The sequence below is a fragment of the Cyprinus carpio genome, chromosome B7, assembly GCF_018340385.1.
Source record: "Cyprinus carpio isolate SPL01 chromosome B7, ASM1834038v1, whole genome shotgun sequence".
Taxonomy (NCBI): Eukaryota; Metazoa; Chordata; class Actinopteri; order Cypriniformes; family Cyprinidae; genus Cyprinus; species Cyprinus carpio.
The window spans coordinates 56,587-75,024 of NC_056603.1; the positions used below are offsets into that span (position 1 = coordinate 56,587).

Genomic DNA, 18,438 nt, shown 5'->3' on the forward strand with positions numbered 1-18,438 from the left:
ACAAAAAAAACTAGGTCACTCTTATTGCTGTAGCTCTGCAATAATTGACCAAACTATCTGACGACTTCAAAAGTGGTCAATAAATCAGTATTAACTGACCTAACTTGCTCGGAGGACTTTCATACAGGTACGACGATGTTGTGTTTTTTGGAAATAGTTTGTGTTCATGTTATATTAGTTGGTTTGTTGAATGTTAGCGGAGCAGGATAAAGGAAGTGGTGGAGTTTGAAACCTGAGGTGAGTTTTTATTACTTATCATAATTTTCAGAAGCCTAAACAAAGTCGAAATGTGGGTGACCGAAGGGCAGTTCCCCCCACTTCGCGGTCGGTTGGAATAAAATTCCCTGCAATACCTTAACGTTACTCGACTTTAAAGGCTACTCAATACTTACACGCCTTCGGCCCCTCTGCAGTGTGTAGAGCGATTCACGAACAAATGATTCATCTACCGGTTTTTAGGGAATCAAAAAAGAGACAGCGCGACTAGCGTAACGTTACCCCGATTCCTGAACGCTTAGACTCGTACGAATCACTCTTCTTAGTTTGTTTGTATAACTCTCAGCGTGACCAGTATAGTCATTTTAAAATCTTGATAAACACAGCATTTATTGGAATTGTATCATGTTTTTATTAATGATTGCTCATCTGCTCTGCTGGAACGATGTCGTAATTTATCAACAGACTGCTGAAGACGATAAGTGGACGAAGAATAACATGTTTTTGTTTAACTCACCCTCAGTCCACTATGACCTTAACTTTATATTCTCTCCGCTCTGACAAAGGTGATGGACAACGGAGGGTTTTTTGCGACGATAATTATCAGAGTGGAAGCAGTGATGATGAACTGGTGGATATTTCAGAAGTTACAGTGGACTTCAGTGAGGATGTCCCGCCTCTGGATCGAGATTACAGCGCGGGTAAGACACCGCACACTGCAGAAGATACTAACTTCTTATATTAGACACTGTACTTTTTTTTTTATTTTTATTTTTTTTAGCTTTTGTCAAATAACTTTTGCTTTGGCAAAATTGACTGGTTTGTTTTGGTGTTTAGGTTACAGTATTTGGTAGATAAAGCATAGAGTACAGTTTGAATGGAGTATCACACATTTGTTTTGTAAAACATCTAGGTGTCAGTGGGATCAGATCACTCTGTCCTCTGCGCAGATAACTGATGATGCTGTGTGTCATGTCACTGACCTCACTTATCATCATACCAGGAAGTTCCTTTTTCATGTCTGTTTCACAATCTACACCACCTTCCGCATTTCACTTTTCCTTCTTTTCTGTTTTACCCTTAACCTCGTGAAGCTGATTTATGAAATAATAGTCAGAAAGTCTCGTTTCTTCTTTTCTTTCAAATGGAACCGTTTTAGACAAAATCTTTTTTTTTTTTTTTTAAAGTTTGCATGTTTGTTGTTTTTTACTGAGTATCATATTTGATACAACAGGTTTTTATGGTTCATATAGTATGATAGTAAGAATATAGTGCTCAAGGAGTTAAAAAAAAAGAAAGCGCCAAAAAAATATGCATTTTGGTGCAGTTGATGATATTTACAGTATATGGCCAAAAAGATGAAATTATGATAGCTTGTAATGTAACTCAGTGAGATCTTTACAGCAGTGTAGCAGACTAGCTTAAAATGCATATAAACTTCCCAATAATATGGCGTAGTAAGATGGTATTTAAATTCTCAAAGCTAGTTTTATTGTGGAGCCAAAACATAACACAGTGCAATACAATGATGATCGAGCGATTATACAAATAAGCACTCCTCCATAACCTCTAATATTTTGATACATTTTAACCACTATTTAAAAAAAACAAAAAAAACATAAACACAAAAATATGTATGGATAATCAGGTAATTAATAAATATAACGTAAAAAAGGGTAAAAAAGGATAATTTGACTTTTTATCTCAGAATTCATACATTTTCTTGCAATTCTAAGAAGGAATTCAGAATCCAAAAGTAACTCTGAATTGCAAGAAAAAAAAGTATGAATTGTGAGATAAAAAAGTCAGAATCTCCATTTCTCAGTGTTTTTTTTTTTTTTCTCAAAATTCTGAGTTTGTGACTTGCAGATTCCCTTTATTATCATTTTTTTAATCCCATGGTGGAAACAACGAAGTGTTCGTTTTGAAATTGTTAATTTTGATCAAAATTTATATACAAAAGCCAGTGTAGATTTCACAACAAAAAGACACATGTGCCACAGCCTGAAGTGGAACATATTTGGATTTATATTTAAGGATTTTACATGCTAAAAAACTGTCTAAATTTTGCAGAGAACTTTTCTGGTGAACAAAGTTTACTACAGGTTTTCATGGTAGTCTGGAGCCCCGGCCTTGATGTGTGCTGGTTCCAAGGAACTTAAATAAGCACCATAGTATTACCATGTTTGTTTATGGTACTATTATGTTAGTGTAATGTGCATGTGTTTTGTGGTGTGTTCTGAATAATTCGAATGAAGTTTCAGCGTGACAAACCCTTTATTCTTCCAATGTTTGAGCCTACAATGGCAAAATATTAATGAATTGGTGTGTGTGGCCTAGGTGCAACATTATGCATGCACTCTGTGTGTGTTTCAGCTTTGGTTTTTTTCAGTGATGAGCCTCAGAGAAAATAAACGTGAGTCGGGAGGATGGGAGAATCAATGACAAGTGTTTTCGAGCTCATGGACATAGACTGTGTTGCGCTCAATTCTGTCTGAGGTTACTGTAAGCATAACATGATTATACTGATAAATGTATGAGACCGTCATGAGTCACTCTCCCAGGCAGGAAAATGTAGTTACAGCCTTCCTGTGCATTTTTACCACTTGTTGAGCATGATACTTGTCAGAACACAATCACATGATCCACATGCACCCACAGTTATACTTCAAAATACTTGCAACATTTGCATAATTAAATTTCTTAAGAATGATTTGAAGATTTTTAAGAACTGAAGAGGAAGTACAATGAAAAGTTCATATTAGGTTGAGCTGCTGTTTTCATGGTACATGTCTATTCTCTTTTCTTTCTCTTACTCAGTTCTTTATTCCTTCTATTAATTTGTTTTTTTTCCCCTTAACTGGATCATAAGTAAAAGACCCAACATATGAGACCAAAGTGAACTGAATAGACTATATAGAGCAGAATAATAATAAAAGCACACAGACTTGTTTTACAGAGCTGCTGGTTCCTCTCAAACCCCCCACGCGTTAAACATCTTTTCCTCCTTAATGTTTTTCCACTAGTCAGAGTACATTCAGCCTCAAATAAAAGGTTTATGGGTCAAAGTCCCACTGTTTCCCTGAACTTATTTTTCCCATAGATCTATTTTGAGCGCTAAAATTTCCCGTTAACCCACTTCAGCCTATTTGAGTATGATTTAGACATTCAAACATTAAAAAAGACAACCAAAATGCAAGTGCAAAGATTAAAAAACCAAAACAAAACAAAGCTTGCTGAGGAATGGCAAATGTTTTGATTACAACATGACTTTTTCAGCACCTAATTACAATTTAAGATGACTCTTGCACTTGTAATTAAGCACTGAAGAAGATTCTGTTGTGAGTGAAATGTTTGCTGGCCTTTTTTGGTAATTTTTGCTTTGTACTGTGCTGTGCTGTGCTGTCAGATGCCTTGTTTCAAGTTGAACCTGAATCTTTGAATTTGTATCACATTTTTTTAAGAACCATTCTGAATGCCTGGTGCCTTTTTGTGTTAGACCAGCTAAACTTGTTTGATCTGAAACATTTGACGTGTGTTTCACTTCACTGAATCATCAGTACAAATTCATTGTGTGCATTAGGGCTGGGCAGTATATAGAGTTTGTACGATATATCGATAAGGTATGATGAGGCAATACGGTTTATATCGATATACATTATTTTTATACAAGCGCATCCGAAAAATAAACCTATTTATCTAAAATAGCTTGTAAGATATAGTTAATGTTTAGTTTAAAGCGGTTTGCCCCATGTCCTGACAGATGAGCTGTTAAATGCGTTTGAGATGTGGTGTTTTTCTTCTGTGCATATCTTATATTTTACAGGTATATATTACATCGGTACATGTTAGAAAGTCGTGGAAAGATGTTCATTTTGCAAAAATATTTGATGTTGGACAATAAATGTGCTATGTGTAGAAGTTTAAACCTAAAGTAAGTGTATTTTTATGATAGCACTAACTTTAAAGTGACTGTAAGGGGGGAATCAAAATAGCATGTACATTAATACAATTAGTCTGTGCTTTTTGTTTTATTTGTTTTTAAGTTTTAGTTTTAGGGAATTTAACTTCTGATTTAAAAAGCATAATGTTTGTTATTAGATTGATTTTGTTCATAATATATATAGCATAACCTACATGGTTACATTCACTGTATTTGTTTTCACAGCCTTTAATATGTATTTGTTGGACAACATTGGAAAGGATTTTATTTTATTTTTTTGATACATACAGTTTTTGTTTTTTAATCCAAATAGAAAGTGTACAAAATACAGTGATATACTGTATATCGCATTTCAGCCAAAAAACACTGAGATTTTTTTTTTTTTTTTTTTTTTTGGCCATGTCACCCAGCCTTCTGTACACATACTTGGCAATAAAACTCATTCTGTTACGATCGTGGCCAAAGCAACTTGTCTAGTTATGACTCTTAAATGTAGCATTCAGTTACTTAAATTATAGTTCTTCTTGGAATAAAGTATTTTGTGTTTTCAAGGTTAGTCATTGTTTCTGAGTAAACATGCTAGAAGTAAAATAAAAGTGCTTTATGTATTGTGTAAACAACACGTAACATTCACTGTGTATCCTGTTCTAACTGGCTTGTATTTTGACTTTGACTTCATCCAGTGTTATTTGTGGTCAGCGTTTGAGATCACCTTCAGCCCTTTTCTGTCTGGCTCTGTCAAAGTGCATTACTTTTGACCTGCCAGTGATCTCACACACAGTGATATGTGACTGACAATGCATTAGTGAACTGATTGTTATCTGTAATTCCTCTCAAACCACAATGGGAATTGTCCATGATTAATTCCCATTTTCTTTGCATTCTATTTGCACAATAGAAAAAATGGCATAGGCATGCACTGCTGCACACAAATATGCAGAGTGTCTGCTGGTTTCCCATGAGATTTGTTGTGTTTTGTCCCTGTAGGCCGCTGTAAAGCAGAATGGAGGCCAAACAACAGTCCCAAGCTGATGGATCTACTGGATGACACTGTTCCTGGCATTGGCACCTACGAGGACTTCAACACCATCGACTGGGTCAGGGAGAGTCTAAAGACAGAGATCGGCAATAGAGAGGTGAGGCGGAATGAAACTTTTCTGAAAACCTCACCCTTCAGTTCCTGCTCTAACACTTCATCGTTCTTTCAGATCGCCAATAAGAGTAAGCAGTCCACAGTAGCCTTGCTCTTCAGCATCAGTGATGCCTTTTCCGGCTGGCTTCTGATGCTTCTCATTGGACTCATGTCAGGTCAGCCCACTTCCTGCTTACTTTCGCACATCTTGATTTCTGACAGACAAAAGTTAATAAATATCACCTGCTTAATGGCCCCTGCTGGATACTTTTTTTAATTGTACAGCACTTGCTGTGTTCATCATTAAGGTGTAAAAACCCATTTCTGCCATATAAGGAAAAATGCTTTGGTAAATCATAATTATGACCAAAAAAGTTGAAATTATGAGAGGGAAAGTAATTATAACACAATTTTGTTGACTTTGCATTGCAAATATTTTTAGATTTCATTTAATCTTATAATTATGACACACATTGTCATCATTTTGACTTTTTATCTCTTAATTATGACTTTCATAATGGATTTCTGAAAAGCATGTTTTTATTCTCATGTCGGAAATAAGCTTTGATAGTATATAGAAGCATATTTCTGTCATCTAAGGATAAAGCATGCTTTGGTAAATCATAATTTATAACAAAAATGTTTAGTAAGGTAATTCAGTTATGACCAACATTTTGACTGTCAGTATAATACATTTTGTAATTTTTGAATTTTGACTTGTGTGTGTCATAATTATGACTTTGACTATGATTTACCAAAGCATGTTTGTGTGTGTCAGAAATGGGCTTCCATATAAAGAAAAATTAGCTAGCAGCAGTATTACTCTTACTCACAATTACACAACTCATCACTACTATTTGTGACATAGGGAGAGCAATGATAGCTCAAATGTTGACGAGAGATGTGATATCACTTTTCTTCACTGTCAGATCTAAGATTTTAGCCTGATGGACACAACATGAAAAAACATAAGCCTGCATTGAAGAGGGTACTAGGATCATATCTAGAATATTGTAGAAACTTGAGGATGAACTTGTTTGATTTGGGCCAATAAGCAAACACCTAGCAATGTGCTAAAACTGCACTGTAGAAACCACATAGCAATGATCTGGCAAACTCCCAAAATATCGTAGCATTTTGGTGGCAAAGTCTGCATTAGCAAACACCACTCACGTTTCTCTTTAGAAAATGTAAACAGTAGTGGTATTCATTATTGTATGAAAAATATGAAGGTCTTTTGTGTCCCATGTCTCCCAGGGGCCTTGGCTGGAGGTATAGACATTGCTGCCCATTGGATGACGGACCTTAAAGAGGGCGTGTGTCTGAACGGATTTTGGTTTAATCACGAGCACTGCTGCTGGGCTTCCAATGAGACCACTTTCCAGGAAAGAGACAAGTGTCCTCAGTGGAAAAGCTGGGCAGAACTCATGGTTGGAGTCAGTGAGGTGGGTTCTGTATTTGTCCCAGACAGGCGCATTGTGTGGACAGAGATCCATAATACAAGGAGGAGAATATTACATCTGTAATCATCATTATGTTGCTGTCTACTGCTTGAATCAAAATTTTGCATTCATTTTTCCAGTGACACGAGAGTCGAAATCAGAGCGCAAACATTCGTGGTTTTCATAAAATAACATTCGTTGTTTTCATAAAATATCACATTGTTACTGACATGTTGACAGATGTATGTTGTTGTAATAAGTGTTTCCAATGTAGCAGAATCCAAGCTTTACAGGCATGTTTAGTGCAAAGATTTCCAAATAAATGTATGACAAAGTGTTTTTTGAAGGCTGATGAAATGAGTTCCAGGTGCCTTTCTTTACTGTGGTTAGAGTTCAGAAGTTTGGGGTCAGTAACAGTTTTAAAAATACAAGTCTTTTATGATCAACAATGATGAATTTATTTGAAGAAAAATATATTAACAATTGAATATTGAAATGACTGATTGATTTTAATATGTTTTAAAATTCAGAAATCATTGTAATCTGCTGATTGGTGCTCAAGAATCATTTAATCTTTTCAATGTTGAAGACAATCATGCAGCTTTAATCTTGTGGAAACAGTGATACTCTTTTTGTTTTTTTGTTATATTTTTTTTCCCTCTCCATTTAAAATAAAAATAATTTATAACATTTCTATTCCCTAATTTCTAACCCCAAACTTCTGAATGCTAGTGTATATCACCCCCCTTGTGGTATGAAGACAAAGCTACAAATATTGTTTTGAAGAAATGACAGAAAAAAACATGCATTTTAATCTTAGATTTTATTATAATTTTACCTTTGTAAAAAAAAAAATAGCATATGTTCTTTTGAATTTAAACATTTATTCACATCTGAATTTAGATCATTTTAAGGATGCTGTCTCTTGAGTTTTGAGCCATTATTTTAAAGACTCTTAAACCAACACCTCAACGATGAGGCCTTAATAATCCTCCTCAAATCTTCCAGTATTCATTTCTTTATTATTTTTTTGACTCACAGTTATAAATCAAAGTTCACAGACTTTAGAATGTGAGTAAATAGTATGTAGCATGTAAAAATAATTGTGGTCTAACTATGAATACGTCCTGTAGGGGGTGACGGTCCTTTTGTTTCACGTGTATCCTGTCTGTGTCCTGCAGGGTCCTGGATTGTATGTGGTGAATTATTTCATGTATGTGTGCTGGGCTCTGCTCTTCGCCTTCCTCGCAGTGATTCTGGTGCGAGCCTTTGCCCCTTATGCCTGTGGTTCAGGAATACCAGAGGTGAGATGCTCATAACAAACTATATATCTTTCCACTCATTCAAGCTCTTTTTTTTAAAACAAACCACTCATTGTAGAGCTTTTCTCAAGCTGTACAATCACATTGTCTCTTCAGCTTCACTTTAAATGTGATTTAAAAAAAACACCCCCTCTGTTAAGTGCACAGTAGTGAGTCAGGCTTTAATAGCCGTTTTATACCTTAAAATCTTTTTTCTTTTTTAGTTTTCTATTCCAAACTGTCTGAGTAAAGTGGATACAGATTATATCTGTTTATTATAGTTTTCGACAGTTCTACAATTTTCTGTACTGTTTTCAGATGTTCAAAATGTTTTCAGATGTTCAACCACAATTGCTTCTGCTCTCTAACCTTGGCAGAAAGAACAATGAGGGGCTTTCTGACATAAGTCACACTGTCTGTCTGACAAAACCCCATGTTAGATTATTGCAGTTGTACTACTGATTTAAATTCATGTGGAGTCGTCATCAGAGATTAAGGACATTTAAATGGCTGTTTTTGAAACAAAACAATCCATTAAGACATGTTCGTATGCCAAGAATAACTGCTTTAAGTGAATAAAAACATCTTCAGCTTACGGTCTGGAAAATGGCCAGTTTTTGAATCATTTTGAATTCTGAATTCTTGCAGATTAAGACCATCCTGAGTGGCTTCATAATTCGGGGTTACCTAGGGAAGTGGACTTTGATCATCAAGACCATCACACTGGTGCTGGCCGTCTCGTCTGGTCTCAGTCTGGGGAAGGAGGGTCCGCTGGTTCACGTAGCCTGCTGCTGCGCAAACATCCTCTGCCATTTCTTCACCAAATACCGTCGAAATGAGGCCAAGAAACGAGAGGTGAGAGGAACTGGGGCGGGAGATAAGGAGAGGAGGAATGGAGTGATGGAGAGATAAGGAAGAGGGGAGTGTGGGATAGACTGACGGAAAAGTAACAAAGTATTTTGTGTCTTGGATCAAAACTTGTAATGTAATACATTGATATAAACCTCTTGGCTTGGTCTCTGTTAACTGATGTGCTGGAAGTTGCCAGTGCCAATTTGGTAATGGAAATAGCGAACAGAGGAGGCTTTTTCTAGACTGTCTAGGCTGATTGTATAATTCATTGTTCATGAATTTAATAGGGTGAATATGCTCTTTATTGTGCATTTTAGTTAGGAAATAAGAATGAATTGGAATGTAAAAATAAAATATATATATATATGTATATGTATATGTATATATGTGTGTGTGTGTGTATCAGGTGTTGTCTGCAGCATCTGCAGTTGGAGTGTCTGTAGCGTTTGGTGCTCCTATTGGAGGAGTGCTTTTCAGTCTGGAAGAGGTAAGCATTTTTATATTTCAGCAGTCCTTCCATAAACAAAAAAGATGTATATTTGTGACTTATGTTTCTGATTTGTTGTTCTATTGGAGGGGGTTATTTTACAATCAGCTCAAGAAACCAATATAAACCCAGATAGGCTGCTTTTTGAGTGGTTTATTTATAATCATGACCAATTGAGAAGACTGTGTGATTCAATGTCATGATGGTATTATTTTATTTGACCAACAAAACAAAAATTAATATTATAAAAACAAAGCTGCTTTACTTCACTTTATAAATTAATAAACAAATAAAAGTCGTTTAACTATGAACTCAAAATTGTTATAATTCCCTGAAATAACTTTATTTATTTGAAATGTTTATCATCGATTCTTATCATTATTATTGTCCTTTGACTTTCTGTATGTATTTCATTGTTTATGTCATTTTGAAAGACAAAAAAAAAAAAAAAAATCGGTCACACCTTTGACTCAAAAATTCACATATACATTACTGTTCAAAGATTTGGGGTTGGTAAGACTTTTTTTTTATGTTTGTGAAAATTCTTTGTATGCTTACCTTGCATTTATTTTGGTCAGTAATATTGTAAAATATTACAATTTTACAAGCAATTCTGAAGTAAATCCTTCAGAGATTTGGGATAAGAGAAAAAGGCGGTTTGGTACATTATATACATTTTCCAAATTTTGAACACAGAAAAAGTGTTGCTTTAACTGTGGTTAGAATTATTCATGAGATTGTACCATGCATGATAAGGTGCATTACAAGGCATAATTAATGTATGATAACTAATGTTATAATGCATTATACAGAAAGACTTTAAGTAAAGTGTTACTGAAACATTTCTTATCGATGTTGAAAGCAGTTATGCTGCTTTATATTTTTGTGGAAACCGTGATGCGTCTTTTCATGATTCTTTGATGAATAGAAAATTCAGGAGGACAGTATTATTTCTTCAGTGTCACTTTTGATTTCATGTGTAATAAACTGAAATAATGTGTAATTTTATGTAATGTGTCCTTGCTAAATGAATTCATTTTTTTTTTTTTTCACTGACCCCAAACTTTTCTTACAGTAGTCTAAATATCTGAATCTTAAATTGTGAAAACATCTGCTGAATGTTGTTTTAACATCTGACAGTAAACATGTTTCTCATGCATTTCTTTTCCAGGTCAGCTACTACTTCCCTCTGAAGACTCTGTGGCGTTCGTTCTTCGCTGCTCTGGTCGCAGCATTCACCCTTCGCTCCATTAATCCCTTCGGGAACAGCCGATTGGTCCTTTTCTACGTGGAGTTCCACACTCCCTGGCATCTTCTGGAACTCATACCTTTTGTGCTTCTGGGCATCTTCGGTGGCCTTTGGGGTGCTTTCTTTATTCGTGCTAACATTGCCTGGTGCCGTCTCCGAAAGAGCACCAGCCTTGGGCACTACCCTGTGCTTGAGGTTGTGGTGGTCACCCTGTTAACAGCGTTGCTAGCGTTCCCGATCGAGTACACCAAGATGAGCAGCAGCGAACTGATCTCAGAGCTGTTTAATGACTGTGGCCTGCTTGACTCATCGAAACTCTGCGGCTACACCAGCAACAGTGGAAGCACATCAGGAAGCGTTAATGCCACTGCCGCTAATGGTCTGGGGGCTCGGCTGGCGGGGCCAGGTCTCTATACAGCTATGTGGCAGCTAGCTCTTGCACTGGTCTTAAAGATGGTCTTCACTGTGGTTACATTTGGCATGAAGGTAAAAGACCCAGATGTATTTTTTTGAAGGCAAAACAAATTCAAAATTTCAGGATAAAACCACTAAATGAGTTAATATAATAGTTTAGATAGTAGCTCTTTAATACCACAGATTTACCATGGTACAACATAATTTTGGAAAGTTTCCTGTTTCTTGGTTTTATCACGTGACGAGTTTCTGAGTGGTTTTACTGTTATATACTATTATAGTATTTAAAATATTTAGAATTGGTTTTTATTTTTATATTTTTTCATTTTAATTTTAGTTTTAGTAATATTGTTATGTGACTTGCCATTTTTATTCTTTTTAAAATTTGTAAATATTTCTTTATAGATTTATTTTTAGTTATTTTAGTTCTTCAACTTCAAAATTTTATTTTAGTTGGCGAGGCAAGATTTCTTAATTATTTATTATAATAGTATCATAAATAAATTAATAATTAGTTTATATATGTATTTTTTTATGAATATATATTTAATATTTTTTACTTTATTTCAGCTTTATTTCAATAAGCGAAAACAATCAATGTTCATGGTTTTCAATTTAATTAACAATTCTATTATATAATACTAAAATATTCTATTATTTTATTATTATTTAATTTTATTAATATTATTATTTTATTTTTTTTGGTTCATCCTCTGAGATTGTTTTTATTCGTTTGTTGCCTTGGTTTATCTATTTATTATTAATACTCTCAGTACCAGAGGTTGGCATCATAAGAAAGGCAACAATGTGGTGTTGATTCAGCCCAGTCACAATAAAACTTAAAAGACGTTTTGAGAAGTTGGCAAAGCATATCAAGTGAGCTCTGTCATCTCTATCTTTTAATTCTGTCTTGCTCCTTGTTCTCTGTCCAGGTGCCATCTGGTTTATTCATACCCAGTATGGCGGGGGGGGCCATAGCAGGCCGATTCCTTCTTGGTGTGTGCATGGAGCAGCTGGCCATACGCCACCACGAACGGGACATTTTCAGAGGCTGGTGCTCTCCGGGCAGACTGCATCACGCCGGGCCTGTATGCCATGGTGGGCGCAGCAGCCTGTCTGGGTGAGGGGGTGAATCTTCTGCAACTCTGTGAAAATTTTCATTTTCCAGATGATTTATTTTTCACTTCGCAAACCAAACTGCCTTGCGCAGTCTTCCATGCAGAAGCATTTAATGGTGGCTTTCAGGAATGTAGCTTGACCTGGCAGAGTCATTGATTCTGTTGCATTTTTAATGAAGTGTTCTTAGTTTTATCATTTGCATTAGAGACTATTAAATCACTACATTAGGCTATATGCTACATTGTCAAATTAGCAAGCAAGAGTATTCTTTTCTCATTTCTACTCTAGGTGGTGTGACCCGTATGACTGTCTCTCTGGTGGTCATTATGTTCGAGCTGACGGGAGGTTTAGAGTACATCGTGCCCCTCATGGCTGCCGCCATGACCAGCAAATGGGTCGCGGACGCTCTGGGTCGTGAGAGCATCTACGAGGCCCACATCCGCCTCAACGGTTATCCTTTCCTGGAGGCCAAAGAAGAATTCCGTCACAAGACTCTTGCCACAGATGTGATGCGTCCACGGCGGGGCGACCCACCGGTGTCTGTGCTGACGGAGAGCGGAATGACTGTAGAGGAGGTGGAGAGACTCATCGCAGACACTACCTACAGCGGCTTTCCTGTGGTGATCTCACAGCAGTCTCCGAGACTGGTGGGCTTTGTGTTGAGGAGGGATCTGGTCATATCCTTAGGTGAGAGTCTTTTTATTGGTCGCTCCACATATTTATGCAATTTACAGGGTTTTCTCAGTGAGACAAAACAAGGGGTGTATGAACAAAAGTCACAGTTAAAGTGGAAGTGAAGCAGTCCAGAAAATCAAGACCGCTGGAAATCAGTTTACTAAATAATGTAAACCGGACTGCTTCACTTCAACTAGAAGACTTCTAAAAATGCACAACTAATTTCATCATTAATAATAATAAATATTTTTTGAGCACCAAATCAGCATATTAGAAATGATTTCTGAAGAATCATGTGACACTGGAGTAGTGGCTGCTGAAAAGTCAGCTTTGCGATTACAGGAATAAATTATATTGTAAAACAAAATAAAATGTACAGTTTTTATTATTTTATTTTATATATGCAGTAGCCTTGGTGGACAGAAGAGACTTATGCATGTTATTATTATTATTATTATTATTATTATTTTTTTTTTTTTTTTTTTTTTTTTTTAAAATAAGACTCTTATGGCCACCAAGGCTGCATTTATTTTAAAACTGTAATACTGATAAATGAATTTAGTCCAGTCTTTAGTTTCACGTGATACTTCAGAAATGCATTTGAATATGCTGATTGACTGCCCAATAAACATTTATTTCTATTATCAATGTTGAAAACTTGTGCTGCTTAATATTTTTTGTGGAAACCGTGATACAGTATCTTCAAATGCTTGGGTTAAGTATGATTTAAAAAAAAAAACAGCAACAACAAATAAAATTTAAGCCTACTCTTACTTTATTTCTAGGCCATAGATTGCTCTTTGTTTCTGTATAAATTACTTGCAGGTCATCATGACATCAGTTTGACTGTCAGAGTCTTACGAACCAGCCAACTTACTGATGCAGCCGACCACAGTCTCAAAGTAGTTTTTTTTTTTTTTTTTTTTTTTTTTGATATTTAGGGAGATCAAGTTGTGCCTGAGGATATCTTATTTTCTTGCTACTAAATGTCTCAAATAAAACCTTTGATTAGTGAAAGTGAAAGTGCCAGTGAAAGTGACGTGACATTCAGCCAAGTATGGTGACCCATACTCAGAATTTGTGCTCTGCATTTAACCCATCCATAAGTGCACACACACAGAGCAGTGAACACAACACACTGTGAACACACACCCCGGAGCAGTGTGCCATTTATGCTGCGGCACCTGGGGAGCAGTTGGGGTTCAGTGCCTTGCTTAAGGGCACCTTAGTCGTGGTATTGAAGGTGGAGAGAGCGCTGTACATTTACTCCCCCCACCCACAATTCCTGCCGGCCCGAGACTCGAACTCACAACCCTTCGATTGGGAGTCCGACTCTCTAACCATTAGGCCACGAATTCCCCTAATTATCAGTCAAAGAGTTTGATACCACAGAGATTTTGTCAGCCTGGCGCCTTGTAAGTGCAACTCTGTTTCCTGGATGACTGATTAAAAACTGGTGTACACTGAATCCAAGACGTTTTAGAGCGGCCAGCCAATCAGATTGGAAGCAGTAATTTCAGCCAGTTCTTGCCAGTTTGCAATATGATGCTTTCTGAACGGTCCAAGGGCTGCCACAGAATTTTGCTAATTAACCCTTGTTGTAACTGATGTATTAGTGTTGAGTTTATCCAGCTTACTTCCCTGTTTTTTGTTCTTTTTCTTCATCTTAGAAAATGCCCGGCGGCATCAGGAGGGTGTGGTCAGCATGTCTCCCATCCTGTTCACTGAATGTGATCCGCCCATGTCACCCAGTGCTCCTCCTGCAGTAAAACTGCGCAGCATCTTAGACCTCAGCCCGTTTACAGTCACTGTGCACACAGCCATGGAAATCGTAGTGGACATCTTCCGCAAGCTCGGCCTGCGGCAGTGCCTCGTCATTCAGAACGGGTGAGTCTGTGGACATGGATGATGTGCGCAGCTGTGTGGTCTGTTTGAAGCAGTAGCTGAGATACAAGTGGAGCAGATATTTGTTTTCTCCCATGAGAAGCAGAATGAGGCTGTCATTTTTAGATTTGACTGGGCCACAGAGAAATAAACCGCATTTTAGTGATCATGTCTCAGTTATAGCTTATGAACGCAGGTCAGATTGAAAAACATTTTAATCTCACCCCTAAAGTTACATGTTAGCTCTGGTTCAAAAACTGGTGAGCTACGCCAAGCATTAAAGGCAAAACAATGTGGCAGCGACACTGCGCTAACTTCTAAGATAAAACTAATCTGGACAAAACAGCATCACAGTCTTATAAGGCAACCCTAGAATAGCTTGTCAAAGAGCTAAGCTTTCTTTTTAAAATGCTGGACAAGAGTTGAGAGAATAAATGTACTTAAATTATACTTCTCAGTACAGAAAATAAACTGACAATTTTACAGTATATTTGTGTGCTATACATCATTGTTTGAGGGACCCCATTAGAGGGTCTCAGTACACTACAATGGGGCCTCAAAAGATATAGAATTATTTAAAAAAAAAAAAATTCAGCTTACATCTTTATTTTTAGCCATTTTGGCTTATTTTATTTAAGAACCAGGTTTCCTACGTTCATGAAAAACCTGGATATGCTGTATGTAGGAACTTTAAAAGTGTGATTTATATATTATTTTAAGACCTGGAAATTGTGGAAATTTATACAATTTTAAAAGTGTGATTTATTTTTAAATTTTTTGGGGGGAAATTTCTGAAATCTTACAGTCATGTACATTTTTGTATAGTTATGTCAAGCACTAAACTATTTTATTGGTTAGGAATTGCTGAAAATGGCTATATGTGAATAAAAATAAACTAGAAAAGTCATTTGATTGAATTGATAATAAAAAAAAAAGTAAACATTGAAGAACATTATTGGAACTTGTAGGGAATTATTATTAATATTTTAGTATTATTATTATTATTATACATCTCTATTATTATATAGTACTAGTTTCTGTAAATAAAGTTTTTTTAAGCTGCTTTGTCAGTACAGCAGAAGTATCAGAAATAACTTGGGCCTTAGAATATTTTATGACATTGAGGGACTGCTTTTTTTTTGGTACAACAATATAGGTTTGCTTAGCAACATGCTAATGTCACTCTCTACTGGAATCAATTGTGTATGAATTCTCCCATATTTGTGTGTTGTTGTATGATGTTCTACCCCAGTTCGAATACTGCATAAAGGGCTATTCATGCTGCAGTGTCAAAAGTTAGCTCACTAGGTTTAAGAACAGAGCTGTTGTCTCCAATTTGCAGGTAGACTGTTTGTTAAACTTAGTTTTAAATATGCACCAGCCCAAGCAGGAGGGCTTTCTCATCTGAGTCTTTGTTCCTCCCGAGATTTCTTCTGCATCCACAACTACGTAAACATCTTGGAGAGTTTTTCCTCCCGCGCACTCTTGCCATTGGCGCGCTCACCAGCTGCTTTGAAACGTTCTGCATTGTGAATAGCGTTTATACAAACAAATTGACCTGAGAAGTACACTGCAGATATCCAGTGTAGCACTGATTAAATCAAACAATCTCAGCACTTCTGAGATGAGGGCATTTTATGCTTATAAAAGTCCTTTTTGATTTTTTTTTTTTTTTTTTTTTTTTCAAATGTATTTTCTTTTTTGTGAGATCGCTACCTTATTTGTTTGTAACAGCTGAAGCTGATTCTTGCTAGAGTTGTTTTGCCTTTTAAAGTGTGTGTTTTTTTATGGTGTCGATGTGTATAGGATATAAGTGTGTGTTTTTGTTTTTCTGGTATTCCTGTGATCCACCCTTCAAGTCTATCTAGCAATAAAAGGAAATGACATAATATAAAAAGCAAGAAGACTGGAAACACACACGCACACACTTTGAACATGTGGCCTTGAACTTTTATGCAAACATAGTCTCTCTCATGCATATGCTAACAAGGACCATCTGTTCAATAATTGTCTGTTTGATTTGTGTGACTTGACAGCTCAGTGATTTGTATTAATTAAAAACAAGAATCCTTTTTATCTCCCTCTCTTTTCAGGCGTTTGCTGGGAATCATCACTAAAAAGGACATTCTTAAACACATGGCGCAGATGGCCAACAGAGACCCGGATTCAATCCTCTTCAACTGAAGACTTCAAGACTGAATGGACACTCTTGGACACACACAGAGGGCTGAATCATCCTGCAATGATGATGATGATGATGATGGTGGTGGTGGTGGTGGGACTGTGTGTGTCGCTGAAGTACTGCTATTATACAGTGGTGTGAGAGTGGCCTAAGGCAGCTTTTCGATCTTCCACCACTGGACCTGTTCAAAAAGGAGCTGTTTAGCCTGTCCGGAGGCTACAGAGATTGAAAAATGCTGTCCTCTCACACCTGTGAACCTCATATCATCTCGTGATCTGAATTGTTGCCATTAGGACTTGCTGTATGTGACCAAATGCTTTTTTCTGCCTACAAATATGGGGATCAACGACTTCTTTGTGTACTTTTTTTTTTTTTTGTTTTGTTTTTTTTAAATTTACGGTGCTTTACTCTACTTTAAAAAGTAGCTTCAGATGGTTGCTAGTCTCCCAGGCTGATCTGGGTTGCTGGTTTTGGGCATTTATCTGAATGGGAGACTAACTGACTGAGACAGTTTTAAGCCAGCCAACAATCTAATAGTAGTTTTAGCAGGGTTTCCATCCCTGGAGTGACGTTTGACCTCGAAAGGAACTTCAGAAGGGTGAGAACATTCCTGAGATGATCTGGGAAAATGTGCGTTAAGGGTGTCTTGTCAGAACCTGCGTGTGTCGAGCGATCCCTGTGGGAAGATGTGCCTTCTTTTGTAGAAGTGCAATGAGATTTGGTGTATCATGTTGAAGTCACATAGATGCACTTACTCTTTCTCATTTGTACATACTAGCAAAACTCCCTCAGTAGTGCCGTTCCTCTGTTTCTCACTCTTTGAGAAGGAGGCTTTGAAGCCAACACGCCACTTTTGAAAAGTTTATATGTGCATTTGACTTCAAACAGACAGAAACCAGTGTTGATTTTTATGGAGCCTTAAAAGAATGGCTCGTCCAAAAATACTGTAATTTACTCACCATTTTAACATTCCAAACCTGTATGACTCTCTTTTCTTCTGTGAAACATAAAATAAGATTTTGAGAGTCTTAGTGGGTTTTTTGTTTATACGATGAAAACCAATAGCAACTTGGTTACCAAAATTCTTCAAAGTCTGTTCTTTTGTGTTCACGATGGTGAATAATAATTTTCCATTTGTGTTTGAACTAAGCCTTCAATAGTTATGTTCTCCCTTTGTCGTTCTGCTATTACAACAAGCTATTTGGTCTTACCAATGGCATATGTGTTTCCAAAAAGTTGTAGTGGCTGCCAAACAACCAATTTCCACTCCACTTCCCAAACTGCAGTTCCGCTTGGCCCCACCAGGAGACACTATCTCTCACAGACTGTTCATTCTGGACATTGTGCACAATCTGATTGATTCTTGGCCCGGTTCGCTTGCTGGGTGTGTTGTGGCATGCTCTCATGTCATTACTTTGGGACTCTTTACATTCTCCCAACATCTTTATGCTCATATTGAGCAACTGGGCCCCTCCATGCTCTCTTTGGAGATGCGAATCCATTGCCTCCGTCCATCACCCTTGCTGTCTTTCTCATGTAACC

At 36.8% G+C, this 18,438-nt stretch overlaps 1 pseudogene; it reads left to right on the plus strand.

The window, feature by feature from the left end:
• The first annotated feature begins 770 nt into the window (after window positions 1-770).
• Window positions 771-18,112, plus strand: LOC122134505 (annotated as a pseudogene).
• Window positions 18,113-18,438: the final 326 nt, after the last annotated feature.